Source organism: Hibiscus syriacus, unplaced genomic scaffold (genome assembly GCF_006381635.1).
Source record: "Hibiscus syriacus cultivar Baekdansim isolate YM2019G1 unplaced genomic scaffold, ASM638163v2 tig00113123_pilon, whole genome shotgun sequence".
In the NCBI taxonomy this organism is placed as follows: Eukaryota; Viridiplantae; Streptophyta; class Magnoliopsida; order Malvales; family Malvaceae; genus Hibiscus; species Hibiscus syriacus.
In genome coordinates, this window is record NW_024063443.1 from 1,817,798 (window position 1) to 1,831,298 (window position 13,501).

At 38.5% G+C, this 13,501-nt stretch overlaps 1 long non-coding RNA gene and 1 pseudogene across 1 annotated transcript; both read left to right on the plus strand.

Annotated features, from left to right (window-relative positions):
* The first annotated feature begins 4,611 nt into the window (after positions 1-4,611).
* On the plus strand, positions 4,612-8,044 carry LOC120185403 (annotated as a pseudogene).
* A 2,422-nt stretch (positions 8,045-10,466) lies between these two features.
* On the plus strand, positions 10,467-10,770 carry LOC120185484. The gene is made up of 2 exons (XR_005522124.1): positions 10,467-10,544; positions 10,668-10,770. It is a non-coding gene; the product is annotated as an uncharacterized LOC120185484 (long non-coding RNA).
* The last annotated feature ends 2,731 nt before the right edge of the window (positions 10,771-13,501 follow it).

Genomic DNA, 13,501 nt, shown 5'->3' on the forward strand with positions numbered 1-13,501 from the left:
TATAACTGAAAAAATGTTAGACATCAATTTAATCCTTTTCTGAAGATACCATTTGTTGCGGTGTTTTGTAGTTCTGGGCTACAATTTCATTTTTTTTTCGATTCACTTACCTATATTCAAGGTTCAAGAAAATTAGTGGATCTTTGGATCTGCTAATTCATCGGATCTGGTTCTTCTTGCTTTCTTTTCAAGGTATTTATTTTTAGGGTAAAGCATTTGCAGATCTCGGAATCCGGCCAGGTCTTCCAAGGAAGCCCAAAACGCCGCCGCCCATCTCGCTTTCCTGCACTTCGCATCCCATCCTTCACTCCCTGATTCTGGTACCCTCGTTTAATTTAAGAGAAAACCCAAATACAAATTGCAACAATTGTTTCTAGTTTTGCATGCGTTTTTAGTGTTAAAAAAATATATGATAGTTGATTATATAATCTTTGTTATATGCGCTTATAGCTCTCTGATTCAGTTTTTGGTACTAGTGCATGTTTTTGTTTTGCTTCAATTATCTGCCGGTCTTTATCTTTTTCCCTCTTCAATTTCTGTTGGAGGTTTATCAATCTCTACTTCAATTGCGTATGTGCCTTGTTCATATCTGTTTTTGGTTTTCAGATCTGTTTTTTTTTGGTGGAACGATTTACAGTTTTTTTTAACTGTTCTGTATTGCCCTAAATTAAACTAAGATAGTGTTAATTTATCTTAAAATCCTATCAAGTTTTTATTGGTGCATCTTTTGTCTTCTTTGGATTTCCTTTTTCATTGTCCCTCATAGCTTCGTCTATAGATGATTACTTGAGGTCTTGTCCTTCTTTTAGATCCAATAGGGCGTATAGGGGGAGGGCCCGACAGAGTGGTGTCAAGGATACTAGACTTAGAGTTTGTTCGTTGAATGTAGGCACATTAAATGCTAGGCTGCTGGAGCTGACCGACGTACTTTATAATAGGAAAATAGATTTTGCTTGTATTCAGGAGACTAGGTGGAAAGGGGCTCGTGCCAGAGAGTGTAATGGGTACAAGTTGTGGTATTCAGGCGTAGATAACGCTAGAAATGGGGTGGGTATCTTGGTATCCTCTAGGCTCAAGGAAAATGTAGTTGAAGTTTGTAGATACCGGGATAGGATCATGATGATTAAGGTTATCATAGAAGCGGAAGTGGTGAATGTCCTTTCAGTGTACGCCCCACACGTTGGCTTAGGGGAGGGGGAAAAACGTTGCTTCTGGGATCAGTTAGATGATGTACTTAGGAGCATTCCGGAGGACCAAAGAGTTTTCATAGGGGGAGACTTCAATGGTCATATAGGTAGTGCAACTGACGGGTATGACGGTGTTCATGGAGGTTTCGGTTTTGGTAGTAGAACGAGGAGGGGCGTACGTTGCTTGAATTTGCTACTGCACACGATATGTTGGTCATTAACTCCTTCTTTAACAAGAAAGATGTGAACTTGATTACGTTCCATAGCGGGGGACATTGTACCCAAATCGACTACATTCTGGTTCGAAATCGGGATCGATGGGCTTGCATTGACTGTAAGGTGTTCCCTGAAGAGGCATGTGCATCACAACACAAATTGTTGGTTTTGGTGTTCCGCGTTCGCCACGGGCGGAACACTCATAGGAGAACTAAACTTGGTAAACCTAGGATCCTTTGGAAAAACTTACTTGGAGCGACAGCTGATGACTTTAGGAGTAAGGTTTTGTCTAATACAGGTTTTTGGAACTACAAACGCAAATAATGCAGATATGTTATGGAAAAATATGGCAAAAACCATCAGAGAGGTGGGCAAAAACACCCTTGGGTTGTCGACAGGGAAGGTAAAGAACATAAAGAATCGTGGTGGTGGAACGACAAAGTCCAAACTAAGGTGAAGACAAAGCAAACTTGCTTCAAGGAGTTTCTACAATGCAATGACGACGAAGAAAGATCGAGAGCTAAACAAAGATACAAGGAGGCAAAGCGGGAAGCCAAGAAAACAGTGGCTAAAGCAAATGATAAGGCATACGAGGAAATGTACAAGAGATTAGACACCAAAGAAGGACAAAACGACATCTTCAGGCTTGCAAAATCCAGGGAAAATAGGAAAAAGGATCTCGGTAGCATTAGGTTTATAAAGGACAACAGTGGTGTTCTTTTAGTGAAAGACCATGATATTAAGAGGGTTTGGGTAGTTATTTCTTTGGCTTATTTAATGATGGTGTCTTGCCCTGTAGAGATATGACCGTTGATGGGTCAGCCAACCATCATACTACAGCCAATAACCGCCCTACAAGTAGGATTGGGTTTGAGGAAGTCAAAATGGCTCTTAGAAAGATGGGGAGGGACAAAGCTGTTGGCCCAGACCAAATTCCTATCACTGTGTGGTTGGCCCTAGGGGAAGAGGGAGTTAAGTGGTTGACCAACATCTTTAATATTATTTTAGAGACTGCCAAGATGCCAGAGGAGTGGAGAGAGTCTACGGTGATACCAATCTTTAAGAATAAAGGAGATCCCCAACGTTGAGGCAACTACAGAGGTATTAAACTACTAAGTCATACCATGAAGCTATGGGAAAGGGTGATAGAGGCTAGGTTGAGACAGGTTACTAGGGTTTCGGAAAACCAATTTGGTTTTATGCCAGGCAGGTCGACTACGGAGGCAATTCATCTACTTCGACGGCTTATGGAGAAATATAGGGAAAAAATAGAGTTCTTCACATGGCGTTCATTGACCTTGAAAAGGCGTATGATAGCGTCACACGCGATACGATCTGGAAAACCTTGGAAACGAGACGGATCCCAACCGCTTATATCCGAGCGATTCGTGATATGTATTGTAGATCTACTATTTATGTCAGGACTACATTTGGCGACACTGAGGCATTCCCGGTGGAAATCGGACTCCACCAGGGGTCAACTCTTAGCCCGTACATCTTCGCCTTAATTATGGACGACATCTTTTTGGCGACACCAGACGGTGTCCCATGGTGTATGCTTTTCGCTGACGACATTGTCCTAGTTGCTGAAACAAAAACTGAGTTGAATAGTAGACTGGCTACCTGGAAAACTGCTTTGGAAGAAAAAGGTCTCAGGATCAATATTGAAAAGACAGAGTATTTATGTTCAAACTTCAGTGGGAACCAAAACGATGCAGATGTGGAAGTATGCATAGAAGGACATGTTCTCCCCTCAAAGGATTGTTTCAAGTACCTCGGGTCTATGATACATAAAGATGGGGGTGTAGATGATGACGTTACACCCGTATAAAGGCGGGATGGATAAAGTGGAGGGCTGCTACTGGAGTTTTGTGTGACAAGAAGGTGCCTAAAAACTTAAGGGAAAATTTTATAGAATGGCAATAAGACCAGCGCTGCTGTACGGATCAGAATGTTGGGCAATCAAGAAGGATCACGAAAGGAGGATGGAGGCCGCAGAAATGAGAATGCTTCGATGGACATGTGGTAGGACTCTGTGGGACATGACACCAAACTCTGCTATTAGGATGTCCTTGGGGGTGGTGTCGGTATCCGAAAAGATGAGGGAGGGAAGATTACGGTGGTTTGGACATGTCCTTAGGCGACAACCGTCGGATGCGGTCAGGAGGGTAGAGTCGATTACAGTTGACGGTGCCAGAAGGAGATGACGACCAAGGAGGAAGTGGGAAGACTGCTTGAGATATGATTTGAAGGATTTAGCCATTACCGAGGACATGACCTCTGATAGGAAAGTATGGAGACTTAAGACTAGGGTAGCCGAGTAGTACGGGTCACAAACATAGGGTGTAACATCTCTGTCTTCCTTTTAATGCCTTTGTAATAATTTCCAATGACTTTTACTTTATATGCGTTTCTGTCATTAGAATTTTTGAAGGCTTAGAACTAGGGTAGCGGAGTAGTGTTGCCTTAGTTTAGGTTTTAACCCATTTGACTTAATTCCTTCTTGTAGCTTGCTATCGTTGATTATTGTGTATCATTCTCTTCAGGTTTCATCTTTTAAAATTTAGTCGGGTCTTACGTTTCTATCTATATGCAGAGATTTTCACGCAGAGATTTATTTGCAAGGATTACTTCCCATTAAAGACGCGCATACGTGGACTGCATATGATGCATGTTTCAGCTATGTATTTATTCTATTTATTTATACATGCATTGCATTTTATCTTTCTTTTTAATTTTTTGACTGCTGGAGGTCTTACACGGAAGTTGCTCTCAAACCTGGCGTTTGGGGCAGCCTACTACTCTACCTCCCCTTACCCCATTGCATATGGAAATAGGGTATTGTTGTTGTTGTTGTCGTATACTTTAAACACTTAATTTTATATTAAACCTAAATTATATAACAATAAACACTCAACCATCTTTATACTAATATTAAAATCCAAAAATAATAATATAATAATTATCTTTTTAATTCAATACTTAATTAAACGATATCAAAATATTTATATTAAACCAACACGTACATAAAGATAATTGAAAATCATGAAGTCTTAAGATATCACCCGGGGCTACGTAGTGTTTGCCCTACGGAATGTTATAACTACAGTTACTTTCAAAATGATTCTGCATTTTTTTCCTTCAATCTTTTCTTAAAATTTTCTTTTAATTACTTGATAGATCTGAAATATTTGTGTTCTTTTTTTGATTCGGAAAACCCAAAGAGATTGTTTCGCCGGCTCCTCTCCAAAGACCCACCGCCGCCGCCTCCTCCCCTCTCCACCGTCTCTCCACTTTCAAAAACCCTCCGGCTTCTCCTCATGCTCCTCCTCCTCCGCCTTCTTCCATTCTCGATTCTTTCGCCAAAGACCCAATCCTTTCCCCTTTCCTCTCCCCTTCTTTCTCTTCAACCACCTTCTTATCCGCCGCTCTTTCCTCCGGATCCCCCGCTTCCACCGCCGAACACCTCCTCCAAGCCATCCGCCAACTCGATTCCCAAATCCGTTCTCACGTCCATGTCAACCACCCGCTCCTCCTCACTCAGTTATCTTCTCTCAACAACGTTGAGGTTTCCCTCTCCACTCTTAGATCTTCCATCTATTCGCTTCAATCTTCGGTTCGTCGAGTCCGATCTGAGCTCTCCGAACCCCATAATTCAATCCTCTCCAAGACTCTCCGCTGAGGCAGAGCCTGATAAGCTGGATCTTGCTAAGGCTGCTCAGTTTCATAATGATGTCTTGACCTTGTATGAGGAATATGATATTGGCGGTATCGATATGGTCGACGAGGAAATGAATGCGGTCAAAGAGATAGGGAGTAAGTTAAGAAGTGAAGCAATGAAAGTTTTGGAAAAGGGAATGGAAGGGTTGAATCAGGCTGAGGTGGGGACTGGGTTGCAAGTGTTTTACAATCTTGGGGAGTTGAGAGGGACGGTGGAGCAATTGGTGAATAAATATAAGGGAATGGGTGTGAAGAGTGTGAGTGTGAGTGTGGCATTGGATATGAAGGCCATTTCAGCTGGTGGCAGCGGATTCGGTCCTGGAGGTATTAGGGGGAGTGGAACCCCGCAGATTGGGGGAAGTGGGAAGGCAAGAGAGGCCTTGTGGCAGCGGATGGAGAGTTGTATGGATCAATTGCATTCTATAATGGTTGCAATTTGGCATTTGCAGAGGGTTTTGTCTAAGAAGAGAGATCCCTTTTCACATGTCTTTCTGCTTGATGAAGTCATCAAGGTAAACGCATTTTGATTCATAATTGAATTAGTCTAATTTAGTGTTAGACATGAAATGAAAGTCATAACAACATAGGAAGTGACATAACATAACATGTAACTGCTGTTTCACTGTAATTATTTATACTGATTGGTGCAGGAGGGTGATCCCATGCTGACAGATCGGGTGTGGGAAGCTCTAGTTAAGGCTTTTGCTATCCAATGAAGTCTGCTTTTACTGCATCCAGTTTTGTCAAAGAGATATTCACAAATGGGTATCCGAAGCTCTTCTCTATGATGGAAAATCTTCTTGATGGAATTTCACGTGACACTGACGTCAAGGGGGTGTTACCAGCCATAACTTCAGAGGGAAAAGCTCAAATGGTTGCGGCTATTGAAACTTTTCAGATGGCTTTCTTGGCTGGCTGCCTAAGACGTCTGTCAGATATTGTTAATTCTGTTTTCCCAGTATCCAGTCGTGGTAGTGTTCCTTCCAAAGAACAGATCTCTCGAATTCTCTCTTGCATTCAGGAAGAAATCGAAGCTGTTCAATTGGATGCTCGATTGACTCTTCTTGTGCTGCGTGAAATTAGTAAGGTTTTGCTGCTGATCGCAGAACGAGCTGAATATCTGGTATTTCATTTTTCCTGTGCAAAATCTGTTTCCTTACTGAATTCAGTAACTTCTATGTGCTGAATTATACATTAGTATACACTAATTACTAAACACTTTACATCCCTGATTTAGAATTTGGATCAGGATTCAGGGTAGGGGAGGATGAACGATGTTACCTCTTCATTGCCTTTCATATATCTGCTATGGTTTGTCTATACGAGTTTATGATTAAGAACTCATTAGTATTTCGTCCCTGCAGTGCCATTGTAAGTTTTTGGTATATTTGGGAAATTAGGTCACAGTGATTATATTGCATCATGATGTAACAGCATGGGGTAAAGTTTAATTATCATCAAATAAACACATTCACTACTAGTGATCAGTTTAATCTCATTGGTGATTTCTGAAGATTTCCTTTCCTCAACCCTGAAAAGTCTTGGCCGAATCTTATAGTAGTATACCAACTAATACAACTCTGTGTGTGTCATATAGTACATAATTGTTGTATCCAAAACACACACATATATATGCAATAATACGTGTATTCAACTTTGTTAAACTGGCAGATATCAATTGGTCCTGAAGCCCGCCAAGTATCTGGTCCTGCTACCGCATCTCAGCTCAAGAACTTCGCATTATGTCAGCATCTACAAGAAATTCACACACGTGCAACTTCTATGATCATGGGGCTTCCAACTATTGCTGCAGATGTGTTGTCACCTTGGTGCAATATATGGTGTTGCTTGTGACTCTATAACATCCTTGTTCCAGGCAATGATTGATCATCTTGAATCTTGCATCTTGCAAATCCATGACCAGAACTTTTCTGCATTGGGCATGGATGCTGCTATGGACAACAATGCTTCGCCTTACATGGAGGAGTTGCAAAAGTCCATTCTTCACTTTCGTCGTGAGTTCCTTTCAAGGCTGTTGCCATCTTCAGCCAATGCTACAACTGCAGGAACAGAAACCATATGCACAAGGCTTGTGAGGAGCATGGCTTCAAGGGTTTTGATTCTCTTTATCACGCACGCTTCTCTTGTTAGACCCCTTTCAGAGTCGGGGAAGCTGAGAATGGTCAGAGACATGGCTGAGCTGGAATTAGCTGTGGGCCAAAATTTGTTCCCAGTTGAACAATTAGGTGCACCGTACCGAGCTCTTTGAGCATTCCGGCCACTAATCTTCTTGGAAACTTCTCAACTAGGAGCATCTCCTCTTCTTCAAGACTTACCATCTAGTGCCATACTGCATCATATCTATTCCCGAGGCCCTGAAGACTTGCAATCGCCGCTCCAGAGGAACAAACTTACACATTTGCAATATTCGTTGTGGCTGGATTCTCAAGGAGAAGATCAGATCTGGAAAGGAATCAAGGCAACACTGGATGATTATGCTGCAAAGGTTAGGGCTAGAGGAGACAAGGAGTTCAGTCCTGTATATCCTCTTATGCTTCAATTAGGTTCATCGTTGAGTGAAACTGCAGCTGCATCTCAAAAATGACCAATGATCTGCAGTTCTTCCTGTAAACTAGAATAAACAAATCGAAACAGCACTTGCCGTGTGGGTTTGCCTAGTAGCAAAATCTTTTGCAATCTGCGAAAAAAGCTTCAAAAGTGTTTCTGGGTCTACTTTGAACCTTTAGATAAGCATGGTTTCATAAGCTTTAACTTGGATTTTTCTTTCAAAATGAATTCTTTTATGATGAACTGACAATTTGTTTTATCTTCTCTCTGGGTGTTTAGGGTCTTATCAGCTTTGGGAAAATAGGATCAATAACATATTTCACAAGTGGTTGTAGTTGAATTGAATGCTGCCATCAACTTGACATTGTATGCTGTTTGAACTTTGAGGTCACTACTGCATCTCTTTTTTTTTGTTATGTTCATCTGTTCTTTCAATTTATAATTCTTTCATTTTGTCATATAGTACAGTTCCCTGTCTCAGATGAATAATATCTTCTTTTTTGTGTGTGAAAATGTTGCTGCAGACTGAAATCAGATATTTCATGGCTTCTCATATGTTTTCATAGATTTATTAAACCAGAGTTCACACTTCACAAGAAAAAAAAACCATGTATGGAATAGAGAGTACAAGAAGATTTTCAAAAACAACTTGATATCTAACTCCTAATATTTATATACATGAATAATTATTTTTATTGTAATGTAAATTTGTGTAAAAGAAATCTATGTTTTATGCTTTCAATCAACATAAAATAGAATAGAGGTTAAATTTTCAAACCAAACTATGTCTCTTGTTTTTTCTAATTTTCTCTTTGTTTGATATCATTTGAGTCAAATTAAATTAAGATCAAACTCTTAAAAAATTATTAACTCAATTAACATTTTCCTTTTTTATTCTTCTAACTTAATGTTAATTATTTTAACATTGTCATAATCTTTTATGTTTCTCCATTGACAGATAAGAACAAAATGAATTTCCTGAAAAAAGGATCATATTTATGATGATGGGTTTAGGGTTTGTCTACTAAATTTATGTAAATATTAGATATCAATTTAAGAGAAATTGACCAATTGAGAGGTTAAATACACATTTTATTATTAAAACCCCACACCTTAATTTAAATGAATCAATTTTATTTCTCTTCAAATATATGTTTGCATTGTCTAAAGGGGTTGATGGTAAATTAAGTAAGTAAAAAGTATGTAATCAACTACAGTACCTAAACTTAAAATCAGACCAAACAAAATGGCACTTGTATTCTATCTTTCTTTACCTACCTCAGATAAATTATCTCCATCATTATTTCAGTTTAATTAATTTCGTATCTCTACCTGTACAAAACTAGTATTTTCTGGAAGCTGCAGCCTGCCTTGTCTTCCAAGGTATCAATCTTGAGTTCTTCGGTGCTTTTTCTTTTAAACTGAATCATGATTTGTCGGGTGATGCTTGATTATCACTTCGTTATTTTTCTGTAATTCCGACGAATCTGTTGCTTGAGATTCGGGTTTGGATGAAATGTCTGATGAATGAAGTTCATGATCATGGCGAGCTTGCACTGTCCATACGAGAACTGAAATTACCGTGACGACGGAGAGAAGAACCATTGCCGCCCACGCAATGTGCGCCGATCGCTTCCATGGTCTGCAGTGTTTGGCAAGGATCTCCGAGAATGCGTCCTTCACGGACTGGCATTGGACTAGACTCTCCACGCCTGGATAAACGTTTAGCAGATTTTGAATCGAACTTGTGTAGGCCTCGAATCGTTACTGGATATGAATTGTCCCCCTTGACAGGTCCCATTGTTGGCTTCTGAACAAGTAAATACTTTCAATATCTGCAAATAGATTGGACAATTAGTCACTGATACCTGAAATTTAACGGGCAGTATCGGATTGAACCAATGTAAAAAACTCGAAATGAATATCAGGTAGGAGTAATGTATAAGAAAACAACATAACGGAACCTGAAACCGTATGATCGATTGCATACCTTTGGTATGTCGTCAATCCTGATCGTATTAGCAGGGCAGTTACTTGGCTGATATGTATATGCCAGTTGTGCGGAGAAAGGGTTGCAAACATGAGAAAGAGTTGGATATGTTGTTGCTTGCAGCTGCGATATATTTGAATTCACCTGAGGAATTGAAATCACAAAGCTCATTAATATACACAACTTATATCCGTTTTTCTAGTTCAGTGCTTAATTTTTTTTCGTTTCAGTTGGTGCCGAACGTTTCTTTCCGTAACTCAAAATACGTCACGTCATGACAGGCCGTTAAATTTAACCGTTAACCCATTAAAAATGCCATGTGGCATATTTTTTAATATTAAAAAATAATTTTTGCAAATAAAAAATAAATTAAAATGAAAAAATAAACATTTTAATGGGGGACCAATTACCCAAGCTAACCAGAAACCCTCCCCCCTCCCCTGATTTTCTGTGTATCCCCAAAAGCTCTTCGCCCTCCGATCAGGCATCTCCAACCGCCGTGGAAGTGCCCCGTCGTCGCTAACGGCCTCAGCAACGATTGGCGACCCAGCCCCAGCACTCCAATCGCCTGATTTGACCGTCGTCGCGTCTTAATCACGAGGAGAGCTTTCGGCTACCAATCGTCGATCCGCCCGTCCGATCGCCGTTGAAGTACACCGCCCATGCTGGTCAAATCGAAGCCTCGCTCCGATAGCAACCCAACCATGATAACATATTCTACTTAGATGAGGGTATTGAGACATTGTATCACTTTTATAGCACTTTTTTTTTCATTGTTCATTCCAGGGCCATTCAATTTCGAAGAAGCAAAGACGAAGGGAGGTTTGCCATAATTGCATCTCAGTCCATCTAGTTGGTCCAAGGTTGTTATTTCTCAGTTACTTTGGCTTGATTGGAGATAAAGGAAATGTTTGATTTGTTTATATTGATTTCCCTTATTGTGGTAAAAGTATCATAGTACGCTTGTTTTCTTATTTTTATTTCAGGTCTCCAACAATATTTATTTAGATTCTTCGGTTGGGGTTGGGCTTTCTTATTCTAAGAACCGAAGTGATTACTTGATTGGTGACATTCAGACTGCCATCGACAGTTATGCATTTCTTCTCAAGGTAAGAGGCAATAAAATTTTTGTTGCATACTTACCCAACGCTGCTCGAGTTCTTCATTGCTGAATACTTAAGTATCTGTTGTGTAACATTGTTTCGAGTTATACCCCGAGTTCCTCCTCTCAAACCCCTTTTTTATTGCTGGAGAGTTGTACGTTGGTGTTGTCATAACCTTTTTTCGTAAAAAAAAATAAATATTATTTTAAAAAACGATTATGACTTTAATTTGGATAAATTGGGTGATTTTGGATTAATTAGAATTAAATTGAAAGGAGTCGCCATCGACATTTGGGTTAGGTAGGTCGAATACCTAAAAACGTATTTTAAAACAATTTTAAGAAAAATCGTTTTGAAAACAAAAATGGTCTGCGTTTACCAAAAATTCGATTTGTTGGGTTCGGGAGTCGGTTACGTGTGGGGAAGGATTAACACCCCCACAACGCCCAAAAATCGATAATGTGTCGCTTACATATCGTCGTAATGGTGGAAACTATAAATTGAATATAAAGTTAAATTGTGATCCATTTATTAAAATTAATTTAATTTGCTTCGCATTAATTAGAGAAAATTGCTTATCTTGAAAAGAAATCTTGAAATTAACAATCCTCCGTCAGGAAAGCTATTTCGACTATTTCTGATCCGTAAAAAATTTTGCCTCTTCGATAAACGCAAATCGAATAAAAATGAAAATCGATATTTGCCTAAAATAAATTGCTATTTAATAACACACATCGCATTGTTCAACTTAAAATAAAAAGAATTAATTAGCAAAATAAAATTGATTTATTTCAAGTTCACATTTTGTTAAAATATCGTATCGGATCGCATCACTTCGACAAGTGAAGCTTTCCACACTCATTTTACAAAATCGATGTTCTTGAAAATATTGGAGTAAAACAACGAAAAAAATGAATGAAACAAATATTTTGTATAATCGTTTGAAACTAATTCCCAAGTACAAAGAACATATTCATACATAAATGATACGAATAAATATATAATATACATACATGGCAAAAATGTAAGGCAATAAAATCTAACTCAACAAAAATTAAATTATAGAAATAAAATAAACATATAATAAAACACAATAATTAAACGAATAAAATTAAAGTACTAAAAAATAAAAAGACAAAAATAAATGATTAGAACATTAAAACAAATAAAATGTAAATACTTAAATTAAATAAAGAAAATAAAAACATAAATTTAAAAGTGTACAAAGTTAAAATGCAGAAATAAAATGTAATAAAAATAAAATATTAATATCAAATTTTATTATGTATCTCATACCGTAAATGATGCAAATCATACCTTGGGGCAAATTTTTGTAAGGTCGTACATGGTTCGAAAATAAAATAAAACAAACAAATAAATAAAAGGTTAACAATTAGTAATTAGCGGTTAGAAAAATTAACGGTTAACAGAGTCCGAACCATAATAATACGGATCATACCCCGGATCGGGTCACCACAAGGCCGAATCAAATAATAGAAACAACAAATAAATAAATAACTGTTAGAATGTAATAAAATAAAAATTAGTAGTTAACAGAGTCCGAACCATAATAATGTAGATCATACCCCGGATCGGGTCACCACAAGGCCGAATCTAATAATAGAAACAATAAATAAATAAACAAAGGTTAGAGCGCAATAAAAATAAAAGTCAGTAGTTAGCATAGTCCGAACCATAATAATGTGGATCATACCCCGGATCTGGTCACCACAAGGTCGAATCGAATAATAGAAACAATAAATAAATAAATAATGGTTAGAATGCAATAAGATAAAAGTTAGCAGTTAGCAGTGACCAAATTAAAAGTTAGTAAAAGATGCATGCATATTCGAAAAAAATAAATAAATAAGTGACCAGAGCAAAAAGGTTAAAATATGGAGGACTGACAAGTGGTTTTCCCCTTTTAAATGACCAAAACGTAAATGGCTCTAAAAAACAGGAGACCTATGCGTGATTTACCCAAAAAAACATAAAACAAACTTCCTATTTTTCTTCTCTGCATGCACAACTGGCCATAAGGGTCCCTTCTCTCAGGCCAAACGCTGGCCACCATAAAGCGGTGGTCCTCACATACCCTAACCAACATCGAAACAAACAGAGAAACGCGAACCAACTCAAAAAAGACCAAAACCCCTCGGACGAAACCCGAATGCCCTACGTAAGCCACTGTTCATCCTTTCCGACCACCATCCATGGTGGTCGGGACTCTAAACTAACTTGGACAATAACAACTCCCCACCAGTGATGTAGAACTACGACCAATGCCTACACCTTCACCACCTTCACGTAATGAGACTAAGAAAAAAAAAGAAATGAAAGCAAAAAAAAAACTGAAGCAGAGAACCAAAGAGCTTTTATTTATTGTTTTTAAACTTACAAATCTGGGAGTTTACAAAATGGGGAATGGGGTTACAAAAACAGGGCCCTGATTTCTGATTTCTTTTTGGCTTTTAAAGCCCCCCACAATAAAAAAAGTAATAGTACAAGCTTGGTCATTGGTTTTGTTCCCTATTCATTTTTAGGACAAAATTAGGGTATTACAACTGCCCCTCTTTGCTTGCCTATTGTGTAAACAATGACGAAGCAAAGATAAATAATGGCCTAATTTTTTCTAGCTACGATGTTTGCTTCGCATCTGGAGCTCCAATTCTTTATCTGAAAACATATGACTTAAAGATGACATTGTTCCTTCATGT